The sequence below is a fragment of the Zosterops lateralis genome, assembly GCF_965231275.1.
Source record: "Zosterops lateralis genome assembly, chromosome: 6".
In the NCBI taxonomy this organism is placed as follows: Eukaryota; Metazoa; Chordata; class Aves; order Passeriformes; family Zosteropidae; genus Zosterops; species Zosterops lateralis.
This window is the reverse complement of record NC_139761.1, coordinates 41,895,074-41,921,541: the sequence shown is the minus strand read 5'-3', so window position 1 is coordinate 41,921,541 and position 26,468 is coordinate 41,895,074. Positions and strand designations below refer to the sequence as shown.

Below are 26,468 nucleotides of genomic sequence, written 5' to 3'. Positions count from 1 at the left end.
GACCAGTTATTCTAGTCCAGCTCCAGTGTGATGTATTTCTGCTCTAAATCCAGCTCCCCATGTAACCAACTTTATGCCGAAATATCTTGGCTTGCTAATACTGTGAGTATGAAAAAAGGGAAATCTTCAGCACATCAGCCAGCCAAGTAGAATGGATATTCTCCCATATAACTGTTTCAGAAAAAGAAATCACCATGAGGATATAATGCAATGTCCATCTTGGATGTCTCCCAGAGCTAAGTGAACAAAACCTTAAGGAATATGTTTTATGCCCAGAGTTATACTGCTCTGACAGAAAGCTTGACTTGAGACCTCAGGAGGTCCCCTTCCAATGCAAAGGAGTGGCTGATTCTGAGAACTTGTTTGATGCTCATAATTTTGAATATAGGGGGGAAATGGGATTCTCTTAACTTTGTGTCTTAAATAGTACTAGAAATATGAAGAAAGGAGCGTCAGACCAGCTCTCTTGAAATCAGTGGCATGAATTCCTATGGGTAACATTAGAGATAAGACTTCAGTTTATCTGTGATTTTGATAAGCAATCACCCTGGAAGCACAAGCTGTTCCTATCCGAATACTGAACATCACTGTGCGTCAAAAGATTGCCAGAACTAAGCTACCAAGGTGAAAAGAAAATATGTTCTCATCCACAGCACTGGCATTGAAGCTAAGGGGAAACCAAAGGGCTCCGTTTAGTCACCAGAACTTTAGATTCCTCAATTTTTAAATATTTGTCCTACGCTGAGATTGAATTTATGGATCTGCAAAATAACTATATTATGAAGGCTATAGAAATAATTTTCAGTCACAGATGTTACATAACATTATAAGACTCATCTTTACAACATTTCTAGTCTTCACATTGTATATGGGAGCTCAGAGTGCAATTTCTTCATAAAGATGGTGCTGGAAAAAGAGAGGAGTATTGACCTTTTTTGAACTTCTCTTCTCAAGAGTCCACCATGGGCATAAGTTTGGAGTTTTTTTCCTGGAAAACTGATTACAGGAATTCAGTCTGAAGCTGCTAAATAACTATCTGATTTTTGATAGCCACTATTCTAAAATAAAATACTTTCAGTATTTTCTAATATAATACTTTCTAAATTCTTTAGAACATAAATCAGCAAGTTGCCATCAAATTAAAATTGGCCTTCAAATATTTCAAGTTGAAACTAGGAATTTTTCTATTTATGACTGTGGTTATCTTATTATAAATTTCAGTTTGATTGCATTTGAAATTCTTTCAAATATTCTGTGTGTTTCAGGTCCTCATGCTCTGTTATCACAAATGTTATGAAAAGACATTTGAAGTCTGAATAATTATACTATGTTTAAAAGAAAATGCAAATGAGATTTTCATAAACTCATTTTAAAAGCAACAGTTCACATGCATTAAATCAGTCTGACTCATTCAAGAAAGAGAAATAATGTCTTGTATGCATTTTTGAATGAGATACACTCAACAAGAGATTGGCCATCATTCATTTCAAATTCAGTTTAAAATTTTTATTGGTATTTTCAATTATTGTTTACCTATATTTCATAATTATTTGGTGAATATTATTTGCAATCATGAGAATGTCAATGAAAAAATTATTTTCTAGCATGAAAAATGTATAAAAACTTTTTTAGATAAACATAGTTAAGCATTTTGCTATCTCTTAAAACAACCCATTGAAAGATGATGACCATTCTTTATTTAGCTATTACATTTTTTTTTTTATTGTACAGGTGTTTTTAGAGAAATTATGTAGAGAGGCTACAAAAAAATAGTATCCTGTTTGGACAATCTGTTTCATGGGAAAAGCTATTTCACAATAATGTGCACATGCTGGAAAAGTTCCAAAACATTTTCTTAAAATATTCAAAGTTACAATGCAGGATTGAATTCAGTATTGTTTCATCCTATGTTGACTCCTCATCTGTTTATATTATTTGGTGTGTTTTGTCTACACAATTGAAACAAACTACTTCAATATTTGAGGGTTTTTTTCCTTTGAAAAAACCCAAAAACCTGTCTATGAAATGTTTTGAAATGTCAGCTTTTCCAGTTGGTTGAAGACGAAAATTATTTTCAAAATGTGAGAACTTTCAGACAAGTAGAATCTCTGGCTTCCTGCCAAAGCTAGCTATGAAATCCAGTGTTCACAACAGTTTAAGACGCTAATGTTGTGGGTTTTTCCTTCTCGTTCTTCCATGCTGTCATGACCAGGAACTGGTCATGAAGTAATCACTTAGCTCACACTAAGTGTCTCCAAATAAGGAGAAACTATTGAAGGCTGGACAAGTTTCTAGACATCATCTTCTCTACTGGTCAAAATGGTTAGAACATAGTTGAAAAAAAAACTATCACTAAGATTTTTTTTTTCCACCAGCATCTCTAATTTTACCTCACCAAAATCTTGTAAACATATTTTTTCCTCCTTTTTTTTTCCCCCTTGAACTTCTCAGATCTCTAATCACTTTTCTAATGTATTCCATTCCTATTTCTGCCACTAGGTTACAACATATCAGCTGTCAAGTCTTTTTTCCGTGGAAGTATTTGCACTGTGTCTCATTTGAGATGTCAGGATTATTATCTAAAAACAGAAGAAAGTAATAAATTCAGTGAAATAATTAATTTGCTTCTTTTTCTATTAGAAAGTATTCCCTAACAGAATTTGATTTCTGAAATAACATCCCTTATTTTATTGGTTATTCTTATTGCTCACATACCCTATGGATGTTATCATTCTATAATTTTAATTTAATGATTATTCCCTATTTGTTTATATGCAATTTTTCATCCCATGTTATGCACAGGATATATTAAAAAAAGGACTATGAAGAACCTGTTTCTCAAGTTCTGGCAACATTGCACTAAACAGAAAAAACTGATGTCTGACAGTTGAAGACAGTTTCTCAGAATCTATAGGTTTTTCTGCAAATTCTGTACTTTACCTGGTTACACAACAGAGATGAGGTTCCAATGATTTGTGCCTCCGTTCATGTTCAAGGCTCATACTTGGTAATAAGATGCATTATTTGGTGGAGTTCAGGCCTTTTGTGATATTTAGAGGGTATTTCTCAGAACAGGAATGAATAATTTGGTTTGCAATGCTCAATAGCAACATTTATTTCTTGCTTGTAAAAATAACACAGGTACAGACAAAATTAATGGCACACACAGTTTAATTTTTTTTTTCACTTTCTTACTTCTTTTTCCTAAATTTCTTCCCTTTCTCCTAACTTCTAGGTACCGTGATAGTCCAAGTTCATTTTAAATCAAACAAATATTATATCCTTTTTCTCCAGCCTATGGGTTATGTGTCCTCTCCATTGTTTCAGCAATGCTGCCTGCCTAATCATGAATGAGTTTTTTTATAGAGTCAGACTGGCAAAACTCTGCAAAGAGAAAGCAGAAATGCTCCACTGTCTGAGACAGAAGGACAGTGCTGCCAGGCCAGCTTTTAAAACTTTATCCCAATTAAAAGGGAAGATTTAAAAGTTGTTCATAATTTCAAAGTCATATATTTCACTTGCATTATTTTGGTTTTACTCACTGTAAGTAAATAATCCATGCAGAAGTTATAATAGAAAGTCCTGAGTAGGTTTTTGAAAAATCAATCTGTTGAATTAGCAAGAGTTTAAAGTACTTACAAAACTGAGTACACTGCAACTTTATTTAGAGAAGTTTACTCTTCTTTTTTCCAAGTTCTCTCAGTAGCTACACAATCTGGATTATCTGATATTTTAGAAGGAATAAAAAAATCCAAACCCAACCTGATATGTTGCTTAAACACAGAGCATTCATTATACATGCTAACCACCTAGCCATGATAAATGACTTTTTCTTCATTTCACATGGACCAATAACAGATATGGAGAACTGTTATAACACAGTTAAAACTAAAGTTAGGCATTATCTCAACCAAGCCAACAAAGCCAACCAAAATACATAGAAGGAGGACCCCATCTCAAGAATCAGATAAACATAAAAAGAGTCAGAGCAGTCTAGCAATTCAAGACAAGCATCTAGTATGCAGCTTTGTCAAATTGGAAATTAAAATCCCTCAATAAATGAAAAGGTTGTAGTGGGGACAAGAAAAGTATGTTTGCATGTGATTGATAAAACAAAAACCAGAAAATTACATGTATTCAGATTCTCATGCATTTAGAAAAGTTAAAAGGGTGGAGAAAAGACCCTCAGAAATCACACAAGGATAACAGAAGTGTTTTACATTTTTACAATATTAAAAAAAAAAATCAATCTGTTTATCTTATCAAAGAAATCTGAAGAGATAATGACAGTGTAGAAGTACTTTTTGATTAGTGACAGAATATAAGTATCTTTTTAAACATCTTTTTCATTCAGTCACTAATATATCTGTACATCCTCCACATCTACAGCCATTTGCACAACACTGCTAGTAATCTATAGGGCAGATATAAAAAATTTAGGACAGATATTTTCCATTTGGATATTCCTTTACCACTGTAGGAGCACTCAACATACCACTAGCCTCTTAATGATGCTGTTCCTTGGCCTCAGAAAAAGAACTTAGACTGACAGTTTGAGGAAGACAGGGAGAGTTTCAATGACAGCCTGGAAAGGGTGAGGAATTAACCACATGCGTAAACCTAATTTGTATTTCTATTTTAAAATCTTCCATTAGACTAGCTCAGGAAAATGTGTAATTAACAGGAAAACAATGATCAGGATTTGAAATCACTTATGGAAAATTACTAAAAAGACCAACTTCTCAGCAGAGCAAGCAGTCATTTCAGAAGTACTGTAAACCATTTTGCCTCAGATCAATTTATATTTTAACTGCACAAGCCTAATAGGCTGTAACTGTACAGTCACTCAGTGGTTCTATTGTGGAAGATTTTATTTTATTTTATTTTATTTTATTTTATTTTATTTTATTTTATTTTATTTTATTTTATTTTTTCTTTATGATTTCTTTGCATTACTGATACATAAATAAAAGCTATTATACTAATTAATATCCAGACAAGCCTTATTAGACAGACATATTTTATTATACATCTTCAGTTCTCTAAAACCTGTCTGTAAATCTGATGCATTTGTTTAGGTGACTTTATCTAGATTTTGCAAGCATCATCTATCTCATATTCAGCTTAAAACATAATTTTGTGAGGGGTGTAGGCTAAATTATCTGCTGTTTTACCATTTGTAATCTCCATCTGTACAGACTGTCTGTGATTTTCTTGGAAGTAGAACAGCTGTATTTCAAATCTACTTGTCACTTATTCATTGCAAATAAAGGTCTAAGTAGTAGAAGAGAAACAAACTACATGTGATCCAAGTAAGAATCCTAGCAGAATTAATTTGTGTAACTCACTGTTTCCTCCAGTACTCCCCCAAGGTGTACTTTTGTGGTGAAAACTTGCACAGCTGAACTGTTTCAAAGAATTGATCTGTTGTGATATCTTCGTGTCTGGCTTCCCTGTGCTTTCATTGCAGTTATTCTACAATTCTTTCATTGCAGCAATGAACTATTAATTTGCCTGAAACAGAGAAAACAGGAGTGGATTGAATAAGTTTTTCATGTAGCAAAATGTTCTGACCCCAAGGTGAAGCAGTTCCATATTTCAGAGTAATGTTCAAGAGGCCTTGGAAGAAGCAGATACGAAGTTTCTGCTCACTCATGTTGACTTATGTCCCAAATTATTTTAAAATACTATGAACTTGTCATATTTATTCCAAAGCTCTGCATGGAACTTCTTGGTTTCTTCAGTATAGGAAGAAAAATGAACATCACCCATAAGATTGGAGGAACTGACGGTAGCCTTTTAAAAACAAATGTAGAAGGTGCCTGTTGCATTCCAATTTCATTCAGCAATATGGAATCAACAAAATGTGAGCTTTCAATGAGAGCTTTAGTACAAGACTGGTTACAGATGGGCAGTAATAAGAAAGTAGCTCCCAAGCTGGTATTGAAATCACCTCATCATAATGTAGGCCATGATGTGCTAAGCACCTTCTAGACATATTCATTGGGTGAGACCCAATAATGTCATGTGGAGGATGTTTATGACTTAAATGAAACTGGTTGAAAGAGAGAAATTCATTTTCTTTACATCAATAAACCAGAGCTTCACTTCCTAAGAACTAAAATATATTAAAAAAATAAGGTACAAGCCCTCAGACTCACACAGATTTGGACCATACAATTTTACATCACTTCATACACCCAACATGCTTGAAGCAGAGGGGTTGTGTTGGGCACCAGTTAGAGATTTCACTGTTAGAAGTAGCCGCTTGTGAAGGAGTACAGCTGTTGGTACTTAGCCAATGCATTTATTGGACTTTGGCAGCATTAGCAAAATTATAGAGGAGCTGTCAACTGAAATGGTATCAGTGATGAAAAGACAAAATAGTGAAGGAAGCAAAAAAAAACCCTGATACCAAAAGAGACATTTCAACCGCAATAATTAACAAGTATTCTTTTATTAGAGAAATATAGGAGCAGTAAAATAACAGTGATTCAAATCACTCTTAGCAAAAGTTCCATTTAAATTTAAGGGTCAATTAGCAATGATCATGAGACAATCCACAACAGCTTGATTTAGACAAGTATCTCAAACTGTGCCTGAACATCTCAGCAGCTTCATCAAGTTGGCATGGGATTCTCATAAATGTAGGATGTCTCCTAAGTCATGTGCATTTGTCTGCTGTAGCATTCACAGCAGTCCTTCAGATACAATTTTGACAGAGCTCTTGTATATGTTTTGAAAAGTAAAGATACAATTCTTACTTCAAACAGTAGGAAATGACAAGTAACCTTCTTGAGTCTCCATGAGTTCTGCAGATGTCAAACTTGCAGTAGAACAGATTGGACATCTGTAAAAAAAATTAATACATAATCAAAAATAAGTGCCTAGCAACATCAGAATCTCCATTGCTGATCTACAGTCAAATTAGATATAATTCTCAAAGTACTTCTGTTAAGTAAGTTATTTTTAGTGATGCTTAACATTTAATAAGCAGATTTTCTTTGAACTGTGACTTTATGAAGATTTATTTCTAAATATGTATGTTGATTTATTAAAAAAAATTCCCTCAAGGTGAATTTATTTTGCAATTGGATTCCACTCAACATTATATTGCCAGCAACTGCCTGCAAAGGAAGGGAGTGTAAATTTATAACTGGAGGCCCATATTATAACAACTTAAACATAAGGGTAACATTCAACCCATCATATTAGGAAGCCTATAAACAAAACCTCATCACAGGTAATGTGCAACCACCAAAAGACAATGAACAGATGGGCTTTCCACAGCCCCACAGAGGTTAGTGCAGTCTGAAGCTTGTGTTGGGATTTGGGAAGGCTGGACATCAGCAACACCTTACCACAAAATCTCCTGTGGAAAGCGTTCAGGCAGAGAAGAGAAATGTAATTTGGCCAAAGATCACCTAAATACTGGTGTATAATAACTGAGGTGGTCATACCCAGGGCAGGCCTTGGTATGTGACTGGGCATCAAGGCTTGTTGCTGAAATACAGCTTCTTTTAAGACTATGTTCTGTTGTTCCTGTTTGTCCATCCAACACTTGTAATTCTGAAATGTGAAATATAATTACCAGTCTTACCACAGTTTTTATTCACAAACTTTACAGAACTCTCATTAAGGAATACTTCATCCCTTGGATTCCATGTATGAAGATGGGCACAATCATAATACTAAAAATCAATTTCCTCTTTGCCAGCATTGCCTAGAACTGGATAAGTTATGGTATTTTCTGGAAAGCCTTCAGTATAATCAGAAAACTGAGAGTTTTGACATTTGACCCCAAGTCATTGCCCCGAATGCCTGAATGCTCTAGCAGCAAGCTAGAACTTGTTCATAAGGCGTGTTTTCGACTGGGGCTGATCCATAGCTGAGTCAAATTACTTTAACACATTGTCAGGGGAGAATCAAGTGACACAAACCATAAAGCCTTTAGAGGTTAAAATACAAATTCAGTGCCAGAAATTTATATATATATATGCACATGTATATTTCTCTGTGTATGCGTGTGTATGTACAAAAACATATATATAAATATAAGATCATCTATTTCCTAGGTAGCCTTTCTGTGGTCTTAGGGACAGAAAACTGTCAGTTGGTTATTCCTCTCTGAAAAATAATCTCCTGGGAATTTGCCTATAGTGTAAGTGTGTGGGATCAAATTCAGAAAAAGAAAACAAACAAATTACTATTTTTTAAAATTAATTTATCAAAGGCCTTAATTCCCCCATCTTTAAAAGATTACAGTCTAACCCTTTCATACTGTGGTCAAGTATTTCTGATGGATTATGACACTTTAATTAATAAGCAGCTTGCCTTAGGCAGAATTGTGAAACTGCATACTCTATTGTCTTTTGGCTTCTTAAAGATTCCAAACTAAAGCTGGAAGAAGATCCCGGACTGTAGTCCATTTTGTCCATTATCAGTCATAAAGAAGACTCTAAGACTCTACAAACTATTTTGCACAGGTCATGATGGGAGTTATAAACTTATCAGTATGTTTGAGTAGAATGGACATCTAAAACCTTGGAGAGTAAAATCCCTGCTTCAGAGCTGAAAAATACCTTCTAGTAGCTTAAGCCAATAATAAACTCCATTTCCTTTAGTCTTCCTTTTTGTACCATGGTGTCTATAGGAGTTTCTTTGCCAGGAAATAGTCAAATAAAAGAAACTCACCAAATATCAAGACCTCAAACCTTGCATTCCTCCTGACAATTCATCTTGATTCCATAGGAGGGAAGCGCTGGAAGACTCTAGTGTTTTTGTCCTGGAATTTATAACTGTAATTCCGAAGGCTTTGGACTACACAAGGATCAATACAGGTTACAGGGACAAAAACTGTTCAGTCTCCAAACTTGAAATCTCACACATTTATTGGAAGATGCTTTTTAGAACCAAAACAAAGGCAAAGAGGAAATCTATTTATATCACACATAATCCCATACCATGGCTTAGAGTAAGATGTCATATAGAAATGTGGGAAGGGGGCAGGGATTGACTGCAGTATTTTAATGCTGCCTTTTAATTTATTTGTATTATATTTAAATATATATAAACCATTCTAATATTTTCAGCATTTTACAACAAAGTGTAAGGTTCAAAAACATAATGCTAAATATTAAAAACATAATTTTAACAAACTTTTGTTGCAGACTCATAAGCAAAATAAAGATTCTAACCCAGCAAAAATATTCCCTAGAGACAGTAGGGCCAGTGAGAAGTGCAAGTGCTGTGCCCAAAACTAGCAGTTTACTGATCTGCATGAAGTTACAATAGAAGTTTGACATCAATACTAAATTAGTAACATCATGTATTCTGACCATCTTTGAGATTTACATGCAAATCATAATATGTTAGAATCTGATGAACCTACAAACTGAAACCAGAGCACTTGAACAATTCATCATATTAAGAGAAAGATGTATTTGTTATTCTACTTTCTTATTTCCAAGAATGTAAAAAATGCATTTTTAGTGGTGGGGTTTTTTTTGGTTTAATGGAATTACGCTCCTCCCTATATATGTAAAGGCAAAATAAATACAAAATAATACAAAACCCTAAAGTCTTCAGGCCAATGATCTGATTAGTTATAAACTGATCATTTATAAACATATCTTTTTAAAACAACCTTAAAAAATATTCCAGCTATGACATGTAAAAGACTTCAAATGAGTTTCAGGTCCTATACTGGCTGTGAGTCCCACTGAAAATCTCATTAACTATATTTTCAATGAATTTGGTCCATGAAGTCTATTATAAATAGGCCCAGCAAAGTCATTTTCAGATGAAAGTGTTTCTCTTGATGTGATTAATTTTTAAGATGGGTCTCTGTAAGTGCAAAGCTTTCAAGTTATTAGAATCTTCTACAGCACACAATCCACTCCACATTTGCAAAGATTTATTTATTTTAAATTCTTTTTTCCTTTCTTCCTAGCTGGTTACATTTTCTTCAATAAAAGCTACTTTAAAGGCATACTTAAAAGTGTCAAAGTCCTGTCTTTTTAGTGACTCTTTTTCTGTCTGATATGTTGTATTAAGCAGCACACTAGGACCACTTCAAATCGTTTAGGAACACAGAAATCATTTTGTCAGTAAGGAGTTAACACTGTTCAAGATTTTACTAAAAATTAAAAAAGATCCAAAATTCTTTACCTAACCTCCAAATTTTTTCCTGAAGTACTCAAAAGTGCCTTTCTTATGTCTTTTCTAATGATTATGTTAATTATATTGTAATCACTCAATTTTCTTTTGGTTTCTATAATTACAACATGCAGAAATTGATTATAGAGTTTGACACACATAATCTAATCTTAATTACAGTGTGTTTACAAATATGCTGACAGATATTTTGCATTTATAGCAATTAGCAAATTTGTCTTTATTGAAGAACTCCCCAGACCAGCACTTTCATCCTCTGCTCACCATTGAGTCACATTTCTTCCTGAATTTTACCCTGCTCTATTCAGTCCCACAGTGTCTCACAGCAATACCAAGCAGCCTTTCTCAGCCCAGACACGCTCCCTTTCCAGCCATCTGAATCTAAGGAAAAGGAGGGCTTTGATTCAGTAAAACCAACATCAGGTAGAGCTACAGAAAATTGTGATATTTACACTCTGTCTCTGCCCTTCACTTTTAATGAGGAAATGCTCTCAGGAGCCTTTGTGGACACATACAGAGTAGGAGTTATTTTAACTTGTCTCTTGTATGACAGATGAGAAGATGTTAGCCCTTCCCATGGCAGGGCACTCACTGTTAATTGTCTAGCTTGTTAGGATGCAACCAAAGGCTGCATACAAAACTCCCTTTTTCTTCAAGCCTCCCTTCTCCACCAAGTCTTTCCACAATGAAACAGCCTCCCTCACTCCTGCCAGCCCTGGTGCTCAGCTGCAAGTGCCTCTGCACTGAACACAGGGGACCCTTGCTTTGTTGCACAAACAAGTTTGGTATTTTCTCAACAACGGTTTTAAAACCTTTCTGCCTGTTCTGGCTTATATTTACATCCACTCTTTATGAAATAGGAGTGAATCTGCTGAGAAAATGCACAGAGAAATATCATCCTTCTCCAAAAAGTATATGGAAAATCTGCATGTCTGTGATCCTAGCAATGTGTACTGTACACTCAGCAAAAAGGAAGATCTGCTTTTGAGAAGAGGAAATCTACCTGGGAGTTGCGTAAGTGCTCCCTATTCTTCTTGAGTACGGATAAGCCAGAACGAGAGAGAATATCTCTAAATTTTAGTAAATACTGTCTCCACTGAACTTTCATACCTTCTCTAAGGGGGTTGAAGGGGACAGCAATGATCTATCAAGGTTCTCTCCTCTGGTGCCTGCTTTGCCATTGAACACCAATGCCTGTATGTGCCTAACTGAGAAGCGTGGGGAAACTAAGATGCTTCAGGAAATGAGGTTTTGCTGGAGGAAGGAAGAAACCATATGGCAGTGACTTCCATGCCCTTACAGTCTGTAAGCCTATATAATACATATTTTTGGGTAGCTAAACTCTTTCAAGCTGTTTCCCATGTCTGAGAAAAGAATGACTAGGAAAAAAATTCTTTTAGTGAGGTTGAGAAGGCCTGCATTCTTTGAAAGAAGGAAAAAGAGCTCCAGCTTCAAACCTTGAATAGAAAGCTTGAAAAACAAATAGTAGAGAAAAACCTTCAGTTTTTTATGTTACTACCTCAAGGGGTTTTTTGGTTTATTTATGACAAACTATTAAACTGATCTATTTCTTTTTTCCATAATTTCTGCACAACATATATAGCCAGAGATCTCTAATCTGAAGGTATAAACAATAGCTAGTTGTTATTTGATCTACTCAGGTATGACTTATTCTCTTCTTTGTTTCCACAAGTAAATTCAATTCCTTCACCTGGGCTGTAGTCTCCAGCTTTGCCCCAGCACTTAAGGAGTTATAAAAATCAAAGACTTTTCATTTTGGAGACTGGTTTTACTGAGCAGTTAGTTACTATAAGTCAAGTCAGTAACCTTTTTAGAGAGAGAGACAGCAGGCAGACCTTTTGCTGCTAGGCTGGCTGTCCACTTGCAGAGAAGAAAGAAGTGTCTTGTCTTCTTATACTCCTCAGGTGGTAAGTTACCACTGAGAGGATGTGAAGAGATGAAACTCTCCTTTCCTGATGTTTGGCTTTATTCAGGATACAGGCGAAGAAGAAGAGTTACAGCAAAACTTCCACAAATCATACAGATGTCCCTTCAAAAAAGTCAAGTAAAAAAATGTGAAAGGGGTAAAAACGAGGGGATGGAGTGGAGTTCTGATGATTCCTCAGAAGACTGGACTAAGGGGTGGCACACTTGTGGCACAGGGTGTACTGCTGTACTTTTATATTAAAAATAGAAGGAAATCATTCTGGGTGTGTGAGGAAGGTCTGATATTAGTGATGTGTTTCTCTCCAAAACCATCTCAGTTTAATTGTTAATCTCAGGTCTGAGAGTTTCTTGTGTTCACATAACCAATCTTTAAATAAAACTCATTATTAACTTTAAAAATCTGAAAGGTTATTTAAGTCATTAAATTCTGTACAAAAGTTTAATCGATTTCTAAATAATAAATCATCTCTGGCTGCTCTTAATAATCTTGGTGTAACACATTTCAATCCAGAAGCACTACAAAGTATTTATCTTTAATGAATAATAAATGAGACATCGGTATTGACTGAACAAATGATTAAATATTCAATCAGTAAGAGAACATGGGAATAATTTTTAATTATTAATAAACTACAGATTTTGCTTGTCAAGTGCTATCATCTTTTTGCATGAATGACTTCTCTTAGCTGTCATCATAGGGCAGATGAATACAGGAGCTTATACTGGACACCATCTGTCTCTGAGAAAGAAGAGTTGTTTTGCAAGATACTAGGGGTCCTACAAACTCTTTTGTTTTCCAGTGCAGTCTTTGGTTCTGAAATCCTGCTCTTGTACATATTCATATTTGTTAGAAAAAGACAGTCACTGGGAGCCATGAAAACTGATGGTCAGCTGGCCAGCTTGACAGAAAATTTGATCTGCTGTGTTTCTTCTGCAGCTTTTTCACTGGCTGCAGTTCTTATGCCTCCCTAGAGAGTTTTTCACAGTAAGATTTCATGAGAAGTTCTGAAAATGCCCAAAGAAGGCTATCACCAAAAGTATTCCTAAATAAGATCGGGATTTTTTCCCCCTCTATTGGCTGCCCTGAGGCCTATAAGTCACTCATGAGCTACTTGAGTAGAGCACTGTGATCTTTGTCTGTATCTAAACCAATGGACCTTTTGAAATAGCCCATCCTCCTGTACTCCCAAAGTCATACTGTGGCACTACTAAGTCCAAAATCCATACTGGCACTTTCTCCCAAAGAAAAAGGGGTTTTTTTGTGTTGTTTTTTTTTTTTTTTTTTTTTTTTTTTTTTTGTTTGTTTGTTTGTTTGTTTGTTTTGGGTTTTTTTGGTTTTTTTTTGTTTTGGTTTTTGTTTTTTGTTTTGTTTTTTTGTTTTTTTGTTTTTTGTTTTTTTTTGTTTTTTTTTTTTTTTTTTAGGCAAGGGGGAAAAAAAAAAAAAAAAAAAAAAAAAAAAAAAAAAAAAAGCACTGCACGCTGTCTAGCCAGGACTGGCACCTTCAGGTGTGGCTGAGCAAAGGCCCCACACCATGACCTGTGCCATAACAAACAGCTGTCCCTCAATGCACACGGGTCCCTGGTGGGCCATGGCAAATCTCTGCTCACTCTAAAGAATTTGTATGTGCCTGTTCATAACTTGCTGTCACTTTCACTCGGTTATAACAAGTAATGAATACTTTACATTTGTTCCTTTACATCATGCTGCAGAGTGTCGTGTAGCACAATCTGAGAACTGTATAAAAATCACCATCTGAAATGAGATTGTTCTGACACTCCCAGTGTACAGCAACCTTTTTGCTCAGCTGAACTGATAGGAGTGCTGTAGCTGGTGGCTGTTCTGGGGAGTAGTCTGAAAGTAGATTTACAGTCAAAAACAAGCCTGTCCAAAGCAGATACTCCTTATCTATGTACATACTTGCTAGAGTATGTTTGAATCATCTGACTTTGTGACTGAACAAGTTTTCTTCTTTTAGATTTGAAGGGCACAGCCACTAAGCTACAATTAACTGGGTCTTATTTTACCTTATGAATTATTGAATTTTCTATCCATGTCTCAAACACAATAACTTCATCAGACCCGGTGAAACAATTTTTGTTTCTTCTAGAAAATACTTTCTTTGTTAAAAAACCCCAACCTTTAACACTACTATGCCAATTTGATTGGCACTTTGTTAAGGAAAAGTGAAAAAGCATTCTTCATAAGGGAAATTGTTTCATTCTAATCTTTTTGGAACAAGAATTTTGTCTTTTCTTTTTTTTTTTTTACTATTGAAGTGACCTTTCATTTTAAGATTTAATGTTAAGAGAAGTAAAAAGAAAACAAAATTCATAATGAAAAATGTCTTTCAAATTGATTTTTTTTCCCTGTTTCTTGCAATTAGTAATGGAAGACAGATTACCAAAAGAGAAAATAACTGTGTCACATACTTCTAGCACTCTATTCTACTTTGTAATTACAGTCTGAAAGGTCTCACCCACTGTTCCTTGAACACCAAAAGCCTGAGAACACTACAGAGCATGCAGGGAAAAGGCAATATTGTCGCAGGGATCACACATGGGAAAATTTGGTTCTATTCCCAGGCCTGTCATTGTCTCTGACCCTGACTATAGGGAGGACAGATGACTTCCTACATTTCCACAAATCCAACACAGAATTACTGATATTGCTCTACTTTTAAGAAATATTTTTACTTTATGCATATGTCGGACTTCTAATAAGTGTGCTGTGAACTTTATCAAATGAGATGCATTAAAATTCGTATTATTTTACCAAGTGTGATTTAGTTAAGCGTCCACAATTAAGCACTGCACCAAGAGGCATGATACTTAGTCTTTGAGGATTTGTGATGAAATAATTATGAGCTATGGGGCTGATGACATTCTGGAATTCTCTTGTAGTTATACAGAACAGAGGTAAAGGAAGAAGATCATCACATCTCAGAAACCCTAAGAGTTGCTTGGGATTTTTGTGTAGTAGAGACTGCAGAGAGTGGGAAAGCTACACAAAAAGATACATTAAAAATGAACCTTCACCTCCATTTTCATTCTTCTTGGAGTTTTCATAAAACTCAGTCCATTGAACTTGTGCCAGAAAAATGGATTCATGAAACTTGAGTCTCATTTTAAATTCTCATTTTTAAGGATTTATTTTTCTATACTTGTGTAAATGTAGAACCGACAAGGGTGAGGAACTGAACTTAAACTCTTCTTTGAAGTGTCAGTCACAGATGTGGGCCAGTGAGTTTCCAAGCTGATTCTTCCCACAGTTTCAGATCAATGGGACCAGTTCAAAAGTAAAGAGCTATTCCTTTATGAAGGCCACAAGAGCCACCTGTCCTTGCTTGTCTCTCTTTACCTCTCCAAATTTACAGAGTACCCTAAAGACATTGGGTGAACTTGATTTGGGGGAAGTGTCATCTTGACAACACACTTCAAATCATTCAGTAAATCTGGTTGTTTTCCTTGGTGAAATTCTACAAGCCCTTTTACAGAACTCTGTGCTAAGAAGGAACTCAGTCAAACAAAATGGAACTTCCTTTATCTGCTCAGGGCAACTAAAGCAGAGTTTAGCATATTTTGTACAGTCATTTCGGATCTGCATGTCTCATACATAATAAAAACCATCCTGGGTCTGACTGGAAATACAGATGACTTCAGAAAGCATATGGAATGATTCTGTTGTAGACAATGTTTTGGTAGCCAATCTCCTGATGATCTATCACAATCTCTCTGCAACAATAACTTACTGGAATTAATATGGGAAAAATGAGAGGAAAAAAACTTGAATGCATTCATCAGGCAAAATTAAGTTCAATCATTAAATATGTCATAATTTTTCCTTTGATAAGCCTTTCTGAAAATTAGAATTATGAAACAGAGGTCTAGAAATGTAATAATACTTTGGCAGCATTGATTTCTCATATATATGTTTCCAATAAACTGAGTATATCAGTCAATTAATGCAAAAGACAGCATGTTATGTGTATATATGTAGCTATATGTAACACTTAAAAAAACATAAAATACACTACTTTCATAAAGTTTATCTCTACAGATTTTATCTTTGCTAATACTGTGTTTCTGTATTTGAAAAATATAACCCAAGAAATACATTTCCATGGCCAAACTAACTGTTTGTAGCAGTCCAGTTCTTTGCTAATAGCATCCATGGTCTTTTGGTTTGGTTAGCTTTTGAGAAACAAAGTGGTTCAATTGTTATTTTATTCAGGTTTTGCAGTTTCAGCTTGAAAAATTTAATTAACACAATATCAAGTTTGCTAACAAGCACAATAGTTTGAGTGAATAGCTATTTTTTCTGCACAAAGTATCTGCTTGAGAAATTACATTTTATTCATGATAATCTTCTGGATTGCTTCTGTTTATCAAATAAAATATTGGAAGGTGTTCTGTCAGATGATCCTGAGATAAAAAACTTTTTGACATCAGTCTTACGTATTTTAATTATTTCAGATATGCTTTGTTTAAAAAAAATAAAAAAAGGTAAACTGTCAGATTTTTCTGTGCTTGAGAAAAGGAAAAAAAGACCAAAACCCCAGAGCTGGAGTACAAGAAAGACAATTTCTAGGAAATTACATAAATTGTAATAGGGTCATAAAGAAAGGATGCTAAAAGATAAATATAAAGCTGATGAAAGGAGAAATTTTTTAAACATGGTACGTCATTAACCTGTGGAACTTGCTGCCACAGGATATAATTGGGGTTAAGAGCTTAAATGGAATTAATAAAGAATTATACATTTACATGGATAATGAGAACCTAGACATGATAAAAATTTACTAGAATGTAAACCTTCTTACTTCAGGGCAAAAGTTAACTGCTTAAAAGGTAGAAGCCTGAATGCTTCTTACAATGTTCTATGACAAATGCATTCTGATTAAAACCTAGGGTTTTATCTTGTTTATTCTACTGGTATAGTACACTGACTTTCCTTTGTATTTGTCTGCACGTTTATTCTGCTACTTGTGCCATTGATTTCCAGGGAGTGGTAAACCTTCAGTAATCCTAGTTTGTCCTAATATCCCTCTTGGTATGCAGGGAAAGAGAGAGCTCATTTTAAAATACCCTTTCAGATCTAATTTGCGGCAGTTTTGGAGTCCCTGCTGTATCGTTACAGTGATATCTAAATCTAATGCACAGTTGAGAAAGGAGGTGTAAGGAGCTGATAGCAACAGTGGGCAAGGTGGAATGGCCAGACAAAAAGACGGAACTGGAAAGTGACAAAAATGGCACAGAAATGCTATTTTTGGACAAGGGGAGCCAAAAGAGTGGGGACAACATTGAATGGATACTGGCGTAAAAGGAAACCTATGTGAAGTTCTGGAGTCATGGATACCTCAAAAGTTATCTTAGACAAAATGAAAGAAGATGGGAATAACTGCAGACAAAAATCGGAACAGTAAAAAGACGAAAAATTTTAAAGCTGTTAGTCCCCCCTCTGAAAATATTTGTATGAAAGCATTAGTAAAGCTGCACAGATCAGGTGCCACCCTTGTTTTTCCAAGAGATATCACCTGCAAGATGCATTCACTAACGGGCTTTGGGCAGTTGCTATTGCTAAAATAAAGTAGCAAATCAATACATCTCTTTGCCCAGACAAAAACTGAGAACCTATATGACATAAAAATAAGAGGTCCTTTGCCAAGTCAAGTCAGACCCTGAAGGGTCTGGAGAAGCAGATCCTAGAATATGTCTATGGTTCTGTGAAAGAGGAAGAATTGAAGTGCTGGTTCCTGGAAGCCTTGCAGATGAAAATTTAGGTTAGTGTTCCCTGAAGACATGACAAATATTAGGTGCTACATTGTTAAAGTTCCCATTGCTAGCATGGCAACTACATGTAGTCATCTAGCAAACTTACTTTGTAGAGAATTTTTCTAAATAAACTCAAATCTGTTTTATCTCTATATAACATTTTAAAGGCAGTCGAAAGAGAGGAGGATGAAGACCTCACTCATAAGCTTGTGACCAGAAATACTGCATGATTTTAAATCAAAGGAGTTAGGATGAAAGGAGGCTTCTGAACACCTCACTGGAGAGTTAGGGACAGCAACCATGGTGAATCCAATACAACTCTGCTGGGCAGGGGTGTCTCCAGAGGGAGTTAGGATGGTGCCTGAAATATCTGGCCAGGAGAGAGCGTCATTACAGAGGGGAAGACACCCTATGGAGGTTTAGAAACTGAGTATTGAAAAAATTTCTGCAATGCAGGATATTAGTATTTAAAGATGTTATCTACATTTATCACATTTGTCACTTACTATTAATTTAAATTCCCTTTATGCATCTGTTCAGGAAATAATTAGAATTTTATGCTGCAGTAAATATGCTTGTTCATCCATTAGTGCAAAGTAGAAGATTAATTGCAGTACAATGGGAATCAGGAGTACCGCATTCAGAGCTACAGCAACAAGGGTGACAGCTGTGCTGCCCACATACTTTGCCTCAGTAAGCTTCAAAACTTCAAACCCAAGTATAGATGAGAAAATAATTAAACTCCTGATAAGGTAGGTCCTGTACTTGTGCGTGCCACCAGACAGACAACCAGCAGAACAACAAAAGATCACAGGGAAACTAATGAAATAACACTGTCCCAAAAGTTCTGTTAATCAGTTATTCAGCTATTTTTATACACATTGTTTATATATAGAGATTAATAGTTTGTATCAATCATTACATTTTATAGAAAAATAACCTGAGCTCTCTTTAAATATCTGTAGTAAAATTCAAAAATGTGCTATGGTATCGTAAGGCTATATTAATTTGGCAATAAAACTCTAGAAGGTTGAAAAAAATCGTAACTGCCACTAGCTGAAAATTACACTGTAAAATTAGAGCCAAGACCAAAGATAATGAGTTGGAGAAAAGAGATGTAGGCAGCAGAAAAACACTGTAAAAATTGCCCTGCCTCACTGTGTCTGGCTCAAGACAAAGGAACATTGTGGTGATACACCTACCCACACACCACTCTTCAGTCCTAATGTGTTTATACAAACCAAAGAAACATGGGATTACTCCTTTCCCCAAAGAAAAAACATCAATCACTTATTCAAAAGCATACCATAAAAGAGGCTCTTTGTAATGGCATTTGTTTCTGGGGTTTGACTAAACCCACTGACAAATGCAGGGACAATGTTTAATCCCAACAAACCAATCATATCTGATTAGCCAGGGGATATTGTGCAATTAAAAACCCAGTTTTGTAACTGGATGATTCATATAATTCTAGCGCATTATATCAAATAATCTATAGATGAGATGAGTTTTGGTTTATGAAAAGTTAGGATTTTTAGAGATATTTTGTGATATTCATAATGAGTAAAAATCAAATAAATTGGCAGGATTCTTACAGGCTTGGCAACTAGAAATCAGCTGTTAGATTCAAAGTACATTTAGTCTTTTGTGGCTGCTTAGTGGCCCCATTGCCCTGACTAAAGATAAAACATTTTTACTGCTACAACTTGCTTGAATAATTTTTTGCAGACAGTGCAAAATCCTCTTTATTTAAATTTGTTGGTTGATTCACTTTGTGGCAGGAAGCTGGGGACAAAAGCAAAGAAGGTACTGCTCAAATTCAAAAGTAGCCATATGCCTTGCTTTTAAAGTGGATTAATGTTTCAGAGATGGGTGCAACTGTCAAAAGGAGATTCAAGTTATTTCATGTCTAACATTTCTCTGATTTATATTTTTTTAAGGTTGAAATGTGCTTGAAACATTTGTCTGTGCTACTTATCTAGTGCAACTATCATCTAGAAAATGATAGAGACTAAAAAATAAAATAATGAAATATGTAAAAAGAGCACTGAAACCACCCAATCCATTTGACTTTGTTGTGGTAAATTGAATAAAAGACCTTAGATATAGATTGCTGTGAAGAACGTGCACAAGAGAATATGAAAAATGTGATCCTAAAAAAAGTATTTCATGCCTAGAATGGAGCAAAAGAGTTTACAAAAGAGATCACAGAAGAATAAGTAATTGTCTATCAGGGCGCATAGGCTGCAAACCAAACTTGACCCTCATGATGAAGACTGGTATTACAGATACCCATTGAACTGATGGGTGACAAGATCTCCCCTAAAGGGCACTTGACCATTCCAGATTGTATCCTAAGGTATTTCTTATTCCTGTGCTGTAGTTGCTCATTCTTTCTGTAAATTATGTTTTGCCATAGCTCATCTTCAATAACTGCTATCAGAAAAATGGATTTTCTTTTCCAGGGTGTGTTGCAGTGTTTAAATCTCTTTGGTCAATCTCTGTATTATTATTCAGGATGTTAATATTGGCTGATCTTTCTCTATTTGATTATCTTTATAAGTCATCTCTCTCCCTCTCTCCCAAGGAATTAAATCAGGAATGCATTTTTTCTCCTCCTATAACTATTTATGAGCATCACAGATAGATTTCTGTGGGGCTTAAGCAGAAGCAATCTTTTGCACCCATATGCAGCACCTCCCACCCCAAATTTGTGTTACCATGTGTAACTTCTTATCACAGTTTCTAAAGTAGCCATGCAAAAAGAAGGGTGACGAGACAGAGTATATCTATTTAAAACAGAAAGTTCTTTTGTATTGCAAATAGAGTTATCTAACAGATCAGTTGGCATGAAAATGCACCACAATTCCATGTGTTTTGTGGGAAGACGCAGCCTGGAGGAATGTTATTAGAAGCAAATATTACTGTTTCACACATGAAGTGAAGTACTCAGCACTTTACCCTTCCGACAACTCCTTCCCCCGTAATGTTGCCAGAGTAAAGCTGTGAACTAATAAAGACTGCCCACAAATTGTGGGTCTAGTGATTGAAAACACTGCACTTAATTCCAGTACGTTAGGTTTGGCTCCAAACAACTATTTCCAAGAGCAATCTAGAACTGTTATGTGTAATGAAGAAATAGATATGATGACAACTCCCAAAGTTGTGACCATATGGAGACAGGCAGAAGAAGCAGCAGAAGAGAATGTTCCTTTTGCACTACATCATTCTGACACTCTTCCTCGCTATGAAGATTCCTTATAATACAGACAAATCAGATTTGCATGATTAGTTTTCTTTATAATACCAAGGGCCTAAAATTACAACCCTTTTATTGATTTTTAAGGCCAGTAAAATACAGTTTTATCATCTAAATTCTACCTTCTGTCTAATGGCCCAGAGAATTCCATCCAGTCACTCTTGATTGCAGGACCATAATTTGTGTCTTCATCAAAAGAAGTAAAGAATGGACAATTTTCCAAAGCAATATTTTGCAATGGTTAATTACCCTTACAGCCAAAGATTCCAGGCCATATCTCCAATTTTAATTCTTAAAATTATAGACATAAATTCTTGCTACATATGTCTTCATTATACTGTGGACCTTCTTCAATATCTAATAGTTTTTTTGTTAGTAAAAATGCTATATAATTATTTATCAACTCTTGTTTTTTCTCTAGTAAGATAAACAAATGAACACATTTACTCTATTTCATTCTTCAACTTCTGTATTTCCTTCACTCTTTCTAACTGCCTTTCTTTTAGAAAGACATTTCATGAGTTATAAGCACTTGTAAGTATAAATAGTAAAAGAATTAATTTTCCGTGATTAATTACTCTTTTGTACATATCCAAAATTTATGTTTTCCCTTTTGTGCAATAACCTTACAGCAAGAAGCATTGTAAGAGCCAAAAGAAATTTAAATTGCTGATTTCTGTCACTATTAGTATGAACAATTTTAGATACTAAACATATTTTCACAACCTCCATCACATATTAAACTCTTTTGAGTGTGCAGAAAAGGACCAAAAATAATTAGAGAGAGAGTATTGGTTAAAATGCCATAATAGAACTAAACTGTGCTTTTTATGAGTAACCAGCAGGATATCTGGCACTGCTCAAAGCATCTTTGATGATTTCTACTGCAGAAACTGAGAAAAAAATGAGATAAATGTATTGCATAACAGTATTTTTGCTGGAAATTATTCTTGTTCCACAAATTTATGTGTGATCCTGATTGGAATGTTCTCTCCAAAATTGCTTTCTGAAAAGCTGACTGATAAAGCTGATTTGTTTGATTTCATTTTCACCATAGAGAATACTGGCTACTAATGGAAAGACAATCTGCATGTCCAGTCACAGGCTGTGATTCCCATGGAAAACTGTTGTGTGGAAGAATTGTTAGCACCCCTAAAATAAAATGCATGCATACTGCTAGAGGAGTAGGCTGTGGTTTTATGTTAGCGTTTTCCTCATTTGTTTGCATCCTGGGTTGCACTGTAGGATGTACGCAAAGTATTTATTCTATCACCATCTTCATGAACTGTTGAAACCAAGTGGGGCAGTGTTTTCCCAGGCCCCTCCCTTTGGGCTGTCTTCTGTTACTGGCCCATCAACACCTTGCCCGTGACTCACAGGTAACTCCCTCCAGGGGTTATCTCTGTTTAATGGGCCATCAAGGACCCATTTCACAACTCATCATCCCATTGTGAGATGCTCCACCCAGGGGGAGGAGCCAAGCATTCTCACTTGGATGTAATCTGAGATTTGGGACAGTGCAAGCAGCCCTTACCTACTGGATTCCCAGAGTACCAGAGCTACCAGACCTTTCTACAGGATCACTGCTTCAGGAAGAGCACCTCATCTGGACTGCTTCCACCACCATGCTCAGGTTGTATTCTGACTCTGTCAGTGGTCCTTTGTCTTATTGCATTTATTTTATTTTACCTTTTTGCCTTTCTTCTTATTAAATTATATTTCTGACTTGGAGCCTCTCACTCATTTTGCTTTCAAACCATGACAGTTTGAGAAAAATTATTAAGAAATATGTCCCAGAATAAACTTGTAGGACTTCACTGTATTATGGAAGAGGGCCTGAGCTTGCTGGAAGTGCTCTGAACAACCTAGGACTGTGTAACTCACAGATATGCCATCTGACTTTCAATATATTTTTGTGTGCTTTCCTCTACTCTTCCTTTTTCCTTATTTTCTGCTCCCTAGTTACTGTTCAGCGTTCTGCCCACCTTTGCAATGTGGGGTTATTTGTCACTATGTACAGGAAATTCACCTGCCTGAGCTACATGGAAAAATGCCTCCAGTCCCTCTTCTAGCCAGCTCCCTTGAATGAGTCATTCCTAGTTCCAATGTAGCCTGAACTGACAAGAACGAATTATAATTTATCACTTGTCTGACAGAACTAAAATGCATCATCTAGTCTGTGAGTGTTTCCTTGTCTCCATCCTCTATCCCATGACTTCCCTATGTACAGTTGAGCATTTTGTGTAATGGGACTACTTTGCCTTGTTGAATTCAACAAGTCAGATTAAGATGACTGCATGTAGACAGATTAAGACTTCTCTACATAGGAAAACACTGTTATATAAAGCCTTACTGGTCATGAAAGATTTTCAGGATCTGCATGGCCCATGCACTAAATTATGCTCAGGTATTGAGTTTTGGTTAACATGATTCCACAGAGTTGTCATTCACATCAGGTCTCAAAGTCCATAATTACAAACTCCACATTATGCCACTGCATTTATCTAGTGCCTTGTACACGCTACAGCAGGAAGGCCTACCATTAAATATCACTGTAACTGTTTTGAAAAGGAATTCTGAGGTAGATGCAAAGTAATTTTTTTTAATTGACTGCTCACTAACATGACATTAAAGTTAATGTGTTTGCAATCCTACTTATTAAAGGCAGGAGTTCTCCCCTTCTATAGACTGGTATTACATCTTCTCTTTCAGAGACTCTCAGTGCCAAGAAGAGAGAAGAATGGGATTAGGGGATACTTATCTCCTGCCTCCATTGCCATGTGTTTTGCCATGGCACTTCAGTCCTAGTCAAGGCCAAGACAGTTTGCAATCTCACATGTAATTCTGATGCATTGTAATGCTGCAAGAAATGTTATATTACCAATAATGGTTCCTGTAAAGGTCTATTTGAGGATTTTTAATTTCAAACATCAAAAAGAATTACAATAAAGTGTCATTTTCCATACTATATTCAGAGCCACTAGATGGTGGTATGCACCAGACCTGAGGAAAAGTACACAAAGGGACTGATTAATGTGCTCTTCTGATGTCTGAACAGGAGATTTTTCATGCTTCACTTTCCAGTCTTCTTCCAGCCAACCTTTTTCCTATCAGTTGTTTATTTAGAAGGGTGATTGTGACAATTATAAATCTCAGTTGAAGTTTTTCCCCAGCTTATTGACTGAGTTTGCATGACAATAAGATCTCATCTTGAGATAAATCCAAAAAGCCAAGAAGATGATGAAAGGTCAGAGACAACTCACATGCATGCAGTGAAAAGAATAAGAAGTAATTATGTGCAGCTTGGCTTATGAAAACTTTAGTAAGTGTCATTAGACATAAATGTTTTCTACAATTTTCATTAAAAAAACTGGATATTAAGTACAGATGATTCAGTGACCCATCTTTTTTAATTTATAGGATAGGGTGAATATCTTCAACATTTTAAGAATTTATGTTTACAAACTTCTTCAAATTTAGCTTGTATGATTCTTCATGCTAAGTTATGATAGACAAAACTATCTATAGCTGGCAAACTTAGCTTTCATTTGGGACATAGATTTTGGACACCCCTCCTCCAGTCTGAATTGTAAGGAAGATGTGTAAAATTAAAATCTAGGATACCTTTCCACCACCACCCAGTTGGAGTTTAGGACATTAACACAGCAAATGAATGGTAGAATAAGAAATTTCAGGACTGAATCCCCAGGTACCACAGCTACATGATGATGTTATGTTTCCTCAGTCCTTATTTGTCTTTTCCTGCTGCCTATTTTTCCTTGTTCCATCTTTGTTTCTGTCATCCTCCATCTATCTGTCCTGGATCTGCTATTTGGCTCTGCCAACTCATGTAACATTTCTATGCAACCTAATAAAAGACCTCAAGTTAGAAGTCTGAACTGCAGAGGAAAGCTGTGTGCTAGTATCAGAAAATACAGAGATCCACAGTATAATGCACTTTCAATTTCAGAGAGCCATAAGACAAGATAAGATGATGAGAAAAATGAAATAAATCTTCATTCTATTTTTAGAAAATGCAATGATAGAAAATCAATAATACATTGAAGCCCATTAGACAAATGTCTTGTGATAGTAATCCTGTTGAAGAATAAGTGTCATTTATGCAACTATTTTTAATTATTATTTTCAATCTCAGATGAATTATTTCAAATTAGCAAGATACAAATCAATTGTTGTAAATGACATTTGAAAAATGAGGAGCAAGTCTTAATGGGAACAAAAAGCTTTTATATTAATATAATGATGATTAAGATTCTTAACCTATTCCACACTATTTCTAGGAGGAAAAGCATGTTTGGCATTCAGCCACAAAAAATAACTTGTATGAGACACATCTTCCAGAAAATGGAAGACAGGAAGAAAGATCAGCATGGGAAGAAAGAAAACAGTTTTAGTGATGTTGCAGCATAAGTGATGAACTTGCTTGAACCTTTGCTACCTTTATATTCTTTAATTCTATGGAATAGATTTCTTTGCCCATCTTTCCATTTTAATGATGAGCACTGCCTGGCTGTATAACTGTATTTTGACAGCTATTGATTCGTGGGAAACTGATGGAGCATTGTAGCAACAAGGTAGCAAAGTTCAATAAGCAATATCATAGCAAGAGATGATAATTTCATTTTTTTATCAAAACTGATTTCACTAACTACCATAGACATATTTATACCTACATACTTCCAGCACTACACATGTGCATCCAAGTGTCATTACCAGCAATCATGAAACCAAGACTTTATCCAAGTGATCTTTATAGCATTTCTTGTGGTAGAACAGGTGGCAGTGGATGTCAACTAATAAAACAATCTCTTCTGCTCTTTTTTTTAGGTTGATTGCTCCCTAATTAAGAGGTCATTAGTCTCTCTCTGCTATGAGTCCTCAGTGTTCCCAACCTGCCTTTCCCCACCCCTCTCCTAACCCTCCCTGCGCTGACATCCTGATCACTGGTAATGTTGGGACCATCAAGACCTGCTACTCTTGTTAGCTTCTCCCTGCCACTGTTTTCCTCAGCACCTTCCACAGCCAGCTTTTCCCATTCTCCCTTCATACTTATCCAGTGCTTCTGTTACAGTTGTCCTCAGAATAGGCTGGGGAACATCCGACTGCCAGGAGGCTGACAGAAAGGAGTGACAAAGAGAGGCAATAACACACACGGACATGTTAAGACTGATGGAAAGTCCTTAATGGACATCAATCCATCCTGATCTTCACGGAGAGCAACTGTTCCACTTAGGTGAATCAGTGGCATAGGAGTATTGTGGTAGAGCTACAAGGCTTGGTGCAACCTCTTAGA

At 35.7% G+C, this 26,468-nt stretch overlaps 1 long non-coding RNA gene across 4 annotated transcripts in view; it reads right to left on the bottom strand.

The window, feature by feature from the left end:
- The window catches only part of LOC310910421, a 331,268-nt gene that overhangs the window by 292,462 nt on the left and 12,338 nt on the right, over positions 1-26,468 (bottom strand). Inside the window, exons 2-5 of one of the 4 annotated variants that reach the window (XR_014590341.1) lie at positions 6,765-6,850; positions 5,349-5,514; positions 2,941-3,123; positions 2,437-2,579 (exon numbers count right to left, since the gene is read on the bottom strand). This is a non-coding gene — a long non-coding RNA (uncharacterized lncRNA). Of the gene's footprint in view, positions 1-2,436; positions 2,580-2,940; positions 3,124-5,348; positions 5,515-6,764; positions 6,851-26,468 lie in introns of those variants that run through there. The other 3 variants (XR_014590342.1, XR_014590343.1, XR_014590340.1) reach the window with 3 other exon arrangements.